The sequence below is a fragment of the Micromys minutus genome (genome assembly GCF_963924665.1).
Source record: "Micromys minutus genome assembly, chromosome: 2".
NCBI classification, from domain to species: domain Eukaryota; kingdom Metazoa; phylum Chordata; class Mammalia; order Rodentia; family Muridae; genus Micromys; species Micromys minutus.
Window position 1 is genome coordinate 29,215,320 of NC_137971.1, and position 14,328 is coordinate 29,229,647.

Below are 14,328 nucleotides of genomic sequence, written 5' to 3' on the forward strand. Positions count from 1 at the left end.
AAGAAGAAGAAGAAGAAGAAGAAAGAGAACACAGATTGTAATTCAGAACCAATAGTTCCTGAGAGTAAACAAGCATTCTAAAGTAGAGTGCTTCTAAAGAGCTTGCAAGTTCAACCATGACTGAAATCAGCCATGTTCTTCTAGTCCCATCCAGCAACATCTTCTGTGGTCATAAAATGTTGATGCCTCCTTCCTTTTTCTTTCTCTTCAATGAATGAACGAACTATACTCTATCACCCTGACAACCCTGAGCAGAGGCCAGCAGATTACAAAGCTGTTGTGGAAGACCCACAGTATATATAAAAACTTAAGCACCGAGGGAGAAAAGACAGCAACCCCACTTTAAAAGAAAGGCAGCTTAAGCTGATCTCTCATGTCTTTTAATTCCTTGAACTCTAGTCTGGAAATAATTGAACCTTGACCTTAGCTGAAGTGGGCAAACACACACAGGTGGCCTAACTCCTAATTATTCCATTTTCAGTATATGGCACAGGTGTCAAGTTCTTAAGGATTCTAGTCTTTTGTTCCACCTTTTTTTTTCACCCCTTTTCTTTTAAGCTAAACATCAACTTCTTTTTTACCCCACAGTGAGGTCTCTGGCACCCCTTGCCTTACACTGTAGTGTAACAAACTTTAAGCTGTTGGTTGTTTTGGTTTGTGGAAACAGCTGTTGCTTTTAAAGCTTTTCACGTTCCCCAAGACCTTGATTCTAAATCTATGCTGTTTATTGTATCATATGTATTTACTATACAAAGAAAATGTCAAACGATGTGATATGCTAACAATTATAAAAACAAGATAAATTTAAAACATATCTAGATACAACTATGTATTTTTTATTTTGAGCCCAGAGACTATGAGTGTATGATTTCATGTATAATAAAATATAAAATATTGAGAATAAATAATGACTTAAAAACTTTAATTGGGAGTGTTTTAAAATTTTGGTGCACTCTATTGATCCAGATTTTACTGGCTCAGACTAATTATCTTTCAACCTGTGAAATTTCTTAAAGAAAAACTAATGAAGATTAAAATTGTTTGAGTAGTCTAAATGAAATGATAAAGTATTCTTTCAGAGTAGTTATTGATGGACACTGTTATACCAATAGAAATCAAAAGAAAAACAAAACTTTAACAAGAAGCTCTGAAAGCTACAGAAGGCATGGTGTTTTCAAAGTCAAAATTTTATATCTACAAGCAATAGTTTTACCAATAATTTATGCTGGGAAAAATTATATGAAAATGCACATTGTTGTATATGCCTCCCATATATATAATACGACTATTCATTAATACTTATAGTTCGGTTTACAAAACATATTACCATTGAAGGATTAAGAAACATAGGTATTTTTAAAAATTAATAACCCAGAGATAAGTAGATCTCTTAATTTCTAATAATGGTAAGGCTTAGCTATATTTTAAAATATACTCATTTGTGGATTTTGTGTTATTTATTTTAATTCAATATCTTTCATTTTAAGTCAGAAGAATTACAAAGATATGTCTTTATTAATATAGTAGAATAATATATACCTGGACAGTTTTTCATATCTCATTTTTTCTACCACAAACTACATATACATGATGGTAACTATTAAACATTATTGTTAAACATTAAAAATTTGTCACTATAGTGTAAATAAGGCCATTCATAATAATTGGTTCCAAGCTCCTTTTTATCCAGTCAAATATCTTGGATGATATTCGAACTAACATATAAAAACTCACCTATTTTTCCATAAAATCAGTACACTACTCCATAGCATAGATGGCTGGAGGTTATTAATTATCTTCTTCTTGATTGACTGTTAGTGTGGGAGTTTGCACTTTTTCAAACAATGTGGTTTCAAAAGCCCTAATATGTACCTTTGAGTATGTGCACAAGCTTTTGCTTACATGAGTTTTTCACTTAACATGTGGATGTAAGTAGTCACTGTCCAAGTGTATCCCTGGCGGCAGTGTCTGTTCCACATCAATTCTAGCAGGAGATGTTCCTTATCATTAGAGTTCAACAAAACTGTGTTACACTTGGTCACTATACATGGCAATCTTCATGCTTTTTCAATTTGCTTTCTGGAGCTATTCGTAAAGGTACCTTTATTTATGTGTATGGCCATGCTCTTCCCTTATCTTTCCTGTATTTTTTTTCTGGAATTAAAATCTTGTTAATATGTTTGATGGCTACTAATATCCACACCAGTATCCTAATTAAGACAATTTCCTGGCAGACATTAAAAAAAAAACACAAAGGCCAAAATATCAACTTGTCTGAGGACATTTATCTCAATTTCACAGTCCCATTAGTAACCTGTTTCTCAAACTGAGGTGTTTCTATTGTTATATATAAGGTAGCATAGCCCTCTTTATAATAGCCAGAAGCTGGAAAGAACCCAGATGTCCTTCAGTAGATGAATGGATGCAAAAATTGTGGTATATTTACACAATGGAGTACTACTCAGCTATCAGAAACAATGACTTTATGAAATTCTTAAGAAAATGGATGCATCTAGAGAATATCATCCTGAGTGAGATAACCCAGTCACAAAAGAACAGACATAATATGCAATCACTGATAATTGGATACTAACCCCAGAAAGCTCTCAACACCCCAGAAACAACTCACAGACTATATGAAGTTCAAGAAAAACAAAGGCCAAAAAAAATGAAAAATCATTATGTTTAATCTTTACACACCAAGCAAACTTTGACTATTCCCAGGCTACATCTTGTTTTACATGTACTTTATGCTCATTGTAACTAGTAAGATTTTAATGCGTACTATCAAACCTTTAAAAAATCAAGTACTGACAAAAATGTATTCATATACTTTCATGCAAAAATGCTTTTAAAATATGTACATTTATCTCTGTTTTTTAAAATAAAGTTGTTCAATTAAAAAAATAAATAATAGGCTGCATAAAATTTACTCTATAATGGCATATAATAGCTGGATATGGGAACAAAAAAAGGTACATTTAAAGTATTCCTCCCAAAATTCTTGTGAAGAATAAGTTCACCAGAAATTATCAGACATGTTTTAGACTTTCTGACATTAGAGATAAATAGACAGACAGACAGATAGATAGTAGGGCCAGTGTGATGACTCAGCAGACCGGTGCTTGCCTAGTCTCTAAGTACCTGTGTTCAACGCCCTGAACCCACATGTGGAAGAAGAGAACAAACAAAAGTTCCCTCTGTGATATGCACACATTCATAAGTTTTTCAGTGTTCATGGAAAATAAACCCAGACACAGGGTTTAAATTGAATAGCATTCATATGGTTTCCTCAATGGAGAAACAGGTTGGACACTTAGAAGTGCATACCCTGAAGAGTTAGAATACTTTGCTTCCTGGGAGAGTGGCTCAAGAAATCGGGGTTTCAATAATTCATACACATTAAGATCTCCTAGATTATCTTTCCTTTTAAAAATGATCTTCTGAATGGCAACTTCCTTCCATGAAATAAAGATTCTACAATCCAAGCCTGTAAGGGTTGATGGGTCTCCAGGACAGACAGCAGGAAGCTGTGACACACGGATACTACAAAGACATGGCTGGACACCAGAGAAAAGAGAGAGGTTCTACTAAAGCCAATAGACAAAGAAAACATCAGCTTCAAAACAGACTAATATTGAATAAGCAATTAGGATGCCCTTCCATGGCGAAGACTATCCTGCTACTCTCAGCTTTTCTTTGCTGTCTCTCTACCACCATCCACATTAACAGGTCTGTTTTTGTTGTCCTTCTTTGGCCCACATTTAGGAAGTCATGTTGATGAGAATCTCTGGGTGTAGCTTCTGATTTCCTAGCAGACAAACTCTCACAGCAAACTCTCCGGTCCTCTGGCTTTTTACAATCTTTCTGCTCCCTTTTTCATACTAATTCCCAGGCCTTAGGTAAGGGAGATGTATTATTAGATCATAATCTACAATTATTGAAGTTTTTCATCTCTCTTTAGCACTGATCCATTCTCCATGATCCTGACTTTCCACACGTGCAGAGTGAACCTACTGGACCATTTCTGGACCTATTGGTACAGTTGTCCTTTTCTGTTTCTATTGATCCTCCTGATCACCTTGGTCTTTGCATTACTCACAGATCACCGTCATTTGCAGGGCCAGTTCCCTTAGTATAGCATCCTATGACTCTTCTTGGGCATTGAGCAGATAGAGAACTTTCTGCTTCTCATCTCTCTCCTCATCTTTCTACCTCTTCCAAAATATATACCGAAGATCTCCAAGTGGAACACCTGAGAATTTCCTACAATTGAGAAATCTGTTTAAACTGTTTTCCCCCATTTGTATTCTTCTCAGGGTGGTACTTTGAGGTTGCTTTCCTATAAGCCTTCAAATTATCCCTTTGTAGTATTGGATTTCTATATGGCCATTGTTGTTGTTTAATAAAATAAATGCTTCAAAGTTGCATTCAAGTACTTCTAACTTAAAAATATCTTAATGGCACTGTGCATTTATAAATTTAAAGTTTAAGTCACAGTAGCTCTTTAAAAATAGTCCAGTCTCACTACAAACACCACTTTACAAATCTTATCTTAGTTCCTATGTTATTGTGAAAATTTAGTCTTTAATCAAAACCAACAGTTTTGACAAGGAGATTTTATATACAAAAGGAAAAGTGTGAAGTGTATTTGTAATTAATTCTCTTTGATCTACTTGTTTAACAAATTGAAGAATACAAAAATAGTACTTAAAGGAGCCTATCGCTTTAATGTGCTTAGAAAAACCCTTCGGGTGGGACAGTAGACTGACCCCTGACTCTGCTATTGTAGAGACCGCAGTTTCAATCTTGGATCTACTTATGATGGCCTCAGCTTTATTTGTAGGAATCTACCTTGCAGTCTTGTGCTGAATACATAAGAATGAGAAATCTCCCTTACACTTGTGGACTGGAACTTTGTATAATCCTCTGAAAGGCTCTACCCAGCAGTTGACTAAAACAGATTCAGAGACCCACAGCCAAACACTGATTGGATGGAGCTAGGGGACTCTTCTGGAACAGTTATGGGAAGGACTGAGGGTCCCAAAGTAGATCAGAACTCCACTCCTGGACCCTTGGGGTGTTCAGAGATCAAACCACCAACCAAAGAGCATACACAGCCTGGACCTAGGACCCCTCCGCCCCAATATGCAGCAGATGTGCAGCTCCGCCAACAAGTGGACTGGAGGGCTGTCTTTAAAACAGTGGCCTGTCTGTGTATCACGCTCCCCTAACTGGGATGCCTTGTCCGGCTTCAGTTGGATAAGATGGGCCTAACCCTGCAGAGATTTGAAGTGCCAGGAGTGGGGAATACCTGGAGAGGGGCTTCTATCGTCTCAGAGAAGAAAGGGGGTTTTAGGGAAGGAACTGTGTGAGGGAGGAATGGGGCAGGGGCAGCAATCAAGAAGTAAAGTCAATAAATAAATTAGTGGGCAGGGAGGAAGAATGAGAAAACGCACAGAAAGAGTGAGCCTGATCCTTTTCAGGGATGATGTACAGACTTGGACTCATGCTAACTACCATACTAAGAATTTTCAGTGAATTTGGCTCTATCGGATAATCTCCGCACAGATACTCAAATTGTGCTCACTTTATGTGCCTTTTCTCAAATCAAACAGATGGTCAAAGGTAGACACAAATGCCTAAGTCCAGAATTCAGACTTTGAACCTTGACCTCCCTCTTTTTTTTTTTTTTTTTTTTGTAGATAAGAATTGTAGATTAGGGAGTGGAATCTAAAAGCTTAGCTTTGGACCCTTATCAAGTTGCTTAAACCCTAAACTTCCTTTACCTTATCACTACATTCAAAATAATGGTCCCTTCCTCCTCTCTCGTAGCCTATTTATAAAATACTGGTAGTTCTGGAACACAGTAAATATTTAATAAATGCTTGTTAAATACTAAGTGATCTTAAAATGGTTAATCTTAAAAGGTTAATATCACCCCCTTGGAGCTTTATGAGTGTATATTTTAAGCAGATTTCAATATATTGATGATGATTACAACTTTTGTTTGAAAATATTGACCTCAACTAAGACTTTTTTCTCTTTTTTGAAAATATTAAAAGAACAGTACAATGAACATAATCCACATTAATTCAATTACAAGCAGATCTCAAAACTATGAAGATGAACCACATCTCTGTTTCTTAGATATAATTTTCTTAAAGCATTTTAAACTAAACTACAGATATTGGATAATTCTCCCAAGTCATTCAGCAGGTATTTCCTGGGGGTGAGAACATGTTTCTGTATAGTCACACTAACATTATTAAACATCATAAACTTAACTTAGATAAACAGTAACAGTGTGAAGTCTGTATTACATTAGTGGCCTTCCTCCTCGCCTCTCCCCCACCACACAGGTCCTCCTTATTCACCTTTAATTTGGGACCCAATACCAAAAGCATAAATTGTACTTGGTTATCATGTCTCTTGTCTCTTTGACAAAGACAACTAGCCTTATTTATATTTCCATGTTATTGATGTTTAGAAAGAATTTGAAAACTGTTGTTAAGTCTGAGGCGATTTGGAGATGAATTGAAACAGTCTTGTGTATCTCAGGATGACTTTGGTAGAAGTGAGGGTAACTTACACTCCCTGTCTTATTTCCGCTATCTCTGAACTCCTGCCTTACAAAACAGATAGATGCCCATCAAACCTACCCAACGTTTGAAGTTCATCTGGTAGTTGTCACGTACTAATTTATGATTAAATATTTTCACATGTATATTATGCCTTTGTGACTTTGTACTTTGTTACGTTAGCAGACATGCAATATTGGTTTGTTGCATTACCGACGAGAGTTTTGATTACTTTTGACTGATGTGATGACTAAGTCTTTACATTGAAAGAATATTCTTTCCTGTTTAAAGATTAATAAGTAGCCTATGGGATAAGTAACATCATTATTGCCCATGGTCTTTCAAGCAACTCATGTTATTATCTAGTGATGATATTGGCCGAAGCACCATTATAAATTTGTGATGTGTGTCTACAATAGTATCTGCACAAAATACATACACAAACACATTTACACGGCCTTTTCCTTTCTTGTCTTATACTCAAAGGTCCGAAGTCTGTGTGACACTTAGGGGTAACCAGCACACTAATTAGAATTTCATTTGTAAGAATTATCTCTCACTTAAATAAACATGGAGCGATGGGGAAGATTCTTTAAGAAAGTCCTAGGATAGGCTAAAGACAAGAGAAATCTAAAACCCTTAACTGCCCGGAACAGGAGTTCCTCAAGATCAGTGCATACGTGTCACAAACCACAGAAGTCAACATGAAGAGGCTCCCGTGATCATGGCGAGAAAACAGAACAGAAACCCAGGCATGAGTTGACATAAAAACCCAGGAGGAACCGCTGCTTTCTGACTTGCTTCCTGGTTCTGCCCACCTAGCCTTCCTTCAGTCCCCGGGATCCTCTCCCCGGAGAGGATCAACCAATAGTGAGCTCGGCTCCTCTCCATCAATTAACAAATAAGAACATGAACCACCGTTTGTCCAATGGACTCTTCTGGACTCTCTCACTGACAAACCTCAGCTGTTCCCTTTGACCCCTTCACGCCTTCAAAACTAGTACCAGATGGGAAACTCTTCACATTACTGAGATGTGTGTCCAGCTGGACCTTCCAAGGTACTGCAACCCCTGTGTGCTGACCTTAAAAGAATACTTCCCAGAGGCGTTCACCTCTCTTATTAATCACTCCTGATCCTTCGGCCCCAATTAACAGTTGTTGATTGTCCCTGTGAAGCAAAGGTTTCAATCCACCGATTCTTAATCCCAGATGTCATACACATGGCCCTGGTAGAGTTTTTCTTCCCTGGGAACATCACAAGCCAGTCCTTCCTTACATCTCTCTCAACATTCCTGCCTTCCAGCTCCTTAGGTTGCTTAAACTTTCCGGCAGTTAGCAGCCCCCTTCAGTTCAGGTAGATACACATATCTGTTGCACTCTGGGGAAGGGGAGGCTTTTGGCGAGGCCTTAGAACTGAAGCTGGGGTGTTTGGTCCATAACTGAAGAAAATGGGGGTTAAGCGGCACCCTAAGCCTGCAGGTCTCTTCCTATTTTCTCCTATTCAGTAGGAGAGTTCCGGTAGGTCTGTATTTTCTTGCTAAAGACTGCACTGCTCTTAAATAAACATGATTACAGGCTAGAAAAGCTACAGACTGCTCCAGGTGCTAAAAATAAAATAGTTAAAACGGAGAGACTTCAATTAGATGCGGGCTGCTCAACAATTTAACTTCCAATTGCCTTGTGGTTATTCCACAAGTGGGAATTGTCCATGTTCCATTTACAGGAGATTTAAGGTCTTGGAGAAAAAAAAAGAAATAGAGAAGTTCTTGTTTCAAATCCTGATCTCTAGAAAAGTGAGCAAAAATAAACCCATTTCTACTCTAATAAAAAAAAAGTAGAGAATCACAAGTCATATCAGAATTTTCTCCTCTCAAAATAGTTGACTACTCCCCCGCCGACGGCCGACTGACACATTAGTGATCGGATTTCCATCAAAACCCTTCATATTGGCAATGGCAGAGACAAGTGGTTCCTTGGGATTTTTGGATTATTTCTTTGTTTTACAGACGGTTGCACAGGTAGCTGACACCAGCCTTGATCTCCCCTTGGTGCCACCTCTAAAGTTCCGATATGATTATAGTTCTTAACAAAATAGAATGTATTTCCATATTCTTAGTTTCCACTTCATTCATAAAAAAATGTTAATTATGTATCAGATTTATCAATCTGATACGTTTTAACTTGAGTTTTATAGCTTTAGAATCAGCCCAAGGCCTGACACCATTACTGAAACCATGGAGCTCTCACCAAAAAGGACCTATCATGACTGCCTGAGATCTCTCAGACACTGGATCACCAACCAGACAGCCTACACCCATTGGTATGAGGCCCCCAACACACATACAGCAGAGGACTCTTGGCTCTGGGTTCTGTCAGATAAGATGCACTTAACCCTCAAGAGACTGGAGGCCCCAGGGAGTTTAGAGGTCTGGTGGGGTGGAGACATCCTCATAGAGACTGGGGTTGGGGTGGTGGGAGGAGGTAATGGGATGTAGAACAGTCAAAGGGTGGACCAGGAGGGGAATAAAATCTTGAGTGTAAAAAATAAATAAATAAAAGAATGTGCCCTTATTTTGTAAAATGAATTGTATTCTGACCCTTTCTGTTTTACTTGGCTTTTGATAGTGAGTTGAAAAAAAGCAATGGATCATTTGATATGGTGGTAAGAGGCTATTTTTAAAAGCAAACATTCGAGTGAATAGTATAGAAAAAATACACACATATAAAACAGGGCAATTATATATATTTATAGCTTGCTACCCCCAGACCTAAATTCATAGTTATTTGAATTCACATAACACTTAGATATTAATAGCAGTCAAATCACAAGGACACTGAAATAAAATCTAGATTACTGGGTGGGTCTGTGAACAGAGTTTGAGCAACTGGAATGAATAGAGTCGTTCTGAACGTGATCTTCATGGCATATTTGACCAGCTTGGATTCCCCTATAGCCTTCTCTCTGCCCACCCTTCAAACATTAGCATTATCAGAGTGTCAACCCCCCTTGATTTCTCTACTTTCACGCTGCTGTTTTATTCTTATATCTTGTTCTTATATCTTTGCATGTTGCTACTTTCAACATGTACTCACTAAGTTTTCAGTATCTCTCCATGGGTAGATAGGCTTTGTAATATGTATACATACTCATAGCATATATAATATATATACTCTAGAGCCCTAAAATTGTGCTTAAACTTAAGAATTGTTTATCCAGCAGATGTCCTAATAAGACACAGCTAATATTGAACTTGAAATACAACTTTCTAGAGGCTGGAGAGATGACTCAGAGATGAAGAGCACCGACTGCTCTTCCAGAGGACCTGGGTTCAAGTCCCAGCACCCACATGGTGGCTCACAAGCCTCTGTAACTCCAGTTCCAGCATGCCTCTTCTGGCCTCCACAGCACTAAGCACATACATGGTGCACATACGCACACATGCAAAAAAAAAGATATCTATAGACACAAAATAAAATGTTTCCAAATTGACATTCTTATTACTTTATTTTTCATATAAAGAAAGCACCCACTCAGTCACCAAATCTAAAAATTAAGATTTAATCAATATTTCTCCTTGATTCTTTTTCTTTATCCAGCCAACATATTGCTCACAGAGTCGGGTTTTAAATTACCTCTTTTTATTTGTTTCCACTGCCACATGTTGTTTTCTTTGGAACACGGGTGTCACCTTCTAAATAAGTTTTCAATTTTAACTTTCTCCCTCAAGCTACTTGAAAGTGGTTAGGAGTTGGTTTGTGTCCCATTTCCAGTCGAAACCCCAAATTCTCATCTAGTTGCCAACGTTCTAATACAAACCTTGCACCAATACTGGTGCCTTGGTCTTCTGCCTTACTGCTCCAGCCGCCAGAAGAGACTCCTGCCACTAGTTGGGGAAGTCATTCCTCCCTTTACCACTCAAACACTATACGCAGGCTTCTCCATTCAAGAGGGCTCCCTTCAGTCGCAGAAAATATAGTCATTCTGCTTGTTCTGATCAGCAGATCTTTCTAAACAAACATGGAAGCATAGTAAGTACCTGATTGGCGGTTACTAAGTAGTTGCATTACTTGTGAATGGTCTGTTCTGGTAGTTGGCTAACTCACATGATTGTGCTTGATTTATAGCTGACTGTTTGATATTTAGACATATATATATATATATATATATATATATATATATATATTTGACATATATATATATATATATATGTCAAAACAAGAGAAGCACCATATCTTAAACAATGATCCCTCCATCATTCTGATTAAAAGACAACAAACTTCCAGAAAACAAAAATGTGTTTTATTATACATTTCAGATTTATACATTTCATATATACTTTCAAAGCTTCAATTAACAGATCAATACAAAGTGTGTGTGTGTGTGTGTGTGTGTGTGTGTGTGTGTGTGTGTGTGTGCAGCAGTGGTTCTCAGGCACAGGATTTAGGAGGAGGATGGAGGGGATCTTTTCTTGGCATGTACTGTCAACCATAATAGTAAAAGTCATCCCTTTGACTTAGTTGCCTTGCCTGGATTTCACTGTGGCAAACAGTTCCAACAAGTATGCTAATGCTCATTGGAAGGATAAGATTTGAAGTAAGATTATAGCCTGCATTTTTGGAAGTCCTTAAGATGTAAATGTTTACTTTCCTCCTAATAGAACTCCAAGATCATCCTGTGAAAATAATATGTCCACAAACTGTCTGGTACACCTTCCTGAGAACCTCTGCCCATGGTTAGTCAAGGTCCTTGGGCCTCACGGGATGAGGTAATGCTATGATGAACACTTCTCAGTGTCCCTGGAAAGTGCCTTCCTCATACCATAGGCATCCTCATCGGGCTCCCCATTGTTGGCTGAGTCGTACTCAATGGCTATCCTGTAGACACTGCTTGTATGTGTTGACGGCAACTTGACTGGATACTCTTAGGACGCGATCAACAAAAAATCCACCTTTTCTTGCTGAGATTTCCTCTACTAACTCCAGAAGTTTAGCCACCAAGCCAAGCCTGGCAGAATTCAGGGGGCACAAACAGAGCTGTGACATGTCCGTGCCACTGTTCCCTAGCTACTGAGCCTTCTGCTTTGCCCATAATGTAACCCACAAGTTCTCTGCCAGGCGCCTCTGCAACTGTGAAATAGTTTGGCCAGTGTGCAAGGTACTGTGGGTAAAAGGGAATCTCCTAAGTTTCTGTAAGTGAACCCAAGTTAACGTTGTTGAAGTGGAACTGGTCATCCATCACAGGTGAAGGCCCGGAGTGGGATCATTGCACTGTGGGCAGCCCCCAACCGGCTCAGGTATCAGTCTATTAAGTAAGCTTAGTTGTAGTTTGTTGCATAGGAGTTTAAGGTACAGACAGAACTTCAGACAATCAGCTGTTCATCTAATTTAATACTAGCTCTAAGGTTCTAACAATTAGACTTCCAAGCTGGTGCACTGATGGAGGCCAAAGACAGGGCCAGGTGGGCTCCTTGGTTCTTCCTGAGATTTCAAGGCCTCTCCTTAGGGTCCACACAGTAGGGCCATCAGTAAGGTTTCTACGCTGTGCCATAGGCTTCCAAGGATCAGGACTCAGAATGATAAGATGGGCCTTTATTACATTCAAAGTGATCAGAGTCCAGCCAAGATAGAAAGTCAGGGAAGGGGATACCTTCCAATGAGAGGCATGTCAAAGAATTTATAGTCCTTTAAAATTTGCAACCAAGTCCTACATTTTACATGGGTATCCTGGATACAATTATGCCTCAATAGTACACTAGCCTGCCTGTTTATTTAAAGCTCAAGACCTTTGTGGTACTCAGCTTTGCATTTCTGCTTGCAAACTGTCCAACCATGCTGCTGTTCCTTGACCTGCTGGAAGGGAGGCAAAATGTTTGGCAGCTAGTAGGTCAGCACAGTATGTAGAAAACCCTTGAGCTGGTTGTCTTCAGTTCTGTGTACCAGTGAGAAGTTTGGGGTTTAGCTCTGTGACATTCCCCCTCTAAGCCTTTGTATTTAAGACTCTTACCCAGTAATATCTCCCCCCATCTTCTCAGTGGCTCTAGATTATGAACCTTGAGGAGCAAGGTTAGAAATTAGAAGTTCTCCACCTTCTGGGATGGATGAGCAAACCTGGGTTTAAAAAATAAATAAATCAAAAGAGAAACATTTAAAGAATAGCAATTAGTCAGCGAGCTTTACAAAAAATGTATTCCAGAAGCTAAATTGGGCACCAGTGGAAAGAGACATTAGCTGGAGGCACTTGGGTAGATTATTTAATGGTTTCATCTCTATCCTACAAGTTGAGTTCGTACTTTACTCAAGGCCATGTTGGTCTGCAGAGCTAGTCCCAGGACAGCCTGGGCTACACAGGGAAATCCCGTCTCAGAAACAAACACAGAAGATACTTGTAGAACACCTTAGGGTGTTTTGTTTTGTTCTGTTCTTTTTTTTTTTTAATCACAGATGAACTGACTATCCCTCCAGGTCACATCCTAGCTTCATTTCAACACTGAAATTTCTTAGCAACCAAATATGACCCACTAAAGGTTCAAGTTAGGGCCTTCAATTCTTGCTCAGTATGACACATAAGTGGAGTTAACCAGGGCCTGGTTAGGAAGCTGTGGTTTATGTGCTTGTCCTGTCTACAGCATCTAGGATACTCAGAGCTTGCCAGATGAGGTGTCAGATATTATTTCAACTTTTATAATTTCATAATTAGTAATATAATCCCACCACACCCACATTTTAAATTTCATGTCCTCCTATTTTTATTAGTCACTCTATTATGATTCTAATCTAAACCCCACCATCTTTGATATGGGGTTTTATTACAAAATCCTTATAATTCTTTGAATTATTTCTAGCTTCTTTGTACTCTAATGCAGTCCATACTAGCAGGACTACATGACTTTTACTAGACTTTTAAAAGGTGTGTGAGTGTGTGTGTGTGTGTTAGTGTATGTACGTGATATGTATGTGTATGTGCAAGTAAGTGTGTGTGTGTGTGTGTGTGCCTGTGAGCATGGTTGCCCTTGAGGCACAGAGTATATATGGAGATCAAAGGACAACTTCTGGTGTTGGTCCTTGCTTCTGACTGTTGTTATTTAATACTGACCATGCCGAGTTCACTGGCCTACACCCTTCTGGGGATTGTCTTGTTTAGCTCTTCCATCTCGCTTTACCTGTGCTGGGATTCCATATTTCTTTACACTGTCATTCTTGCTTTACCTGGGTTCTGGGGATCAAACCCCAGTTTTTTATTTAAAAAAATATCACATTCATGTGGTTAGCACTTTCCCCACTGAGCTGCACCCCTAGTTCCAAGCTTCAGCCAGACTTTATTACTGTCTCCCTGTTTGCCAAATAGACCTTTCCATTTTAATCACACTTGGCAAGTAGTGTTGTAAAGGACCTATGGAGTCTTCCTCACTTACTCCCTTTGCTCAAAAAAAAAAAATGTATATTTCACGGCACATCATTCCCTTATTCCACAAATATAAACCTTCTATAGATACCCATTTCCCATAAGCAAAATGATAGCTCTTTACTTTACCCCAAACTAATACTTTATCCACATGACACCTGTCATTTTAATTTCTTTGGTGTACATAACACAAGACTGGGGTCTAAATAAACCTCAGTTCACTTGCTATGTGGCCTCTGGCAAGGAGCCATCATAAACTCATAGACTAGCCTGCTCAGTGAGAAGAGGAGAAGAGGGGAGAAAAGATGCTGTGGCAAGTTATTATCCTGACAGATGTGACAAGGT

The 14,328-nt window shown here is 38.6% G+C and overlaps 1 pseudogene across 1 annotated transcript; it reads right to left on the bottom strand.

Annotated features, from left to right (window-relative positions):
• Positions 1 to 11,315: 11,315 nt before the first annotated feature.
• LOC308417506 (N-alpha-acetyltransferase 20-like) lies at positions 11,316 to 11,845 on the bottom strand (annotated as a pseudogene). The gene has a single exon. The product of its transcript is annotated as an N-alpha-acetyltransferase 20-like (transcript).
• Between the last annotated feature and the right edge of the window lie 2,483 nt (positions 11,846 to 14,328).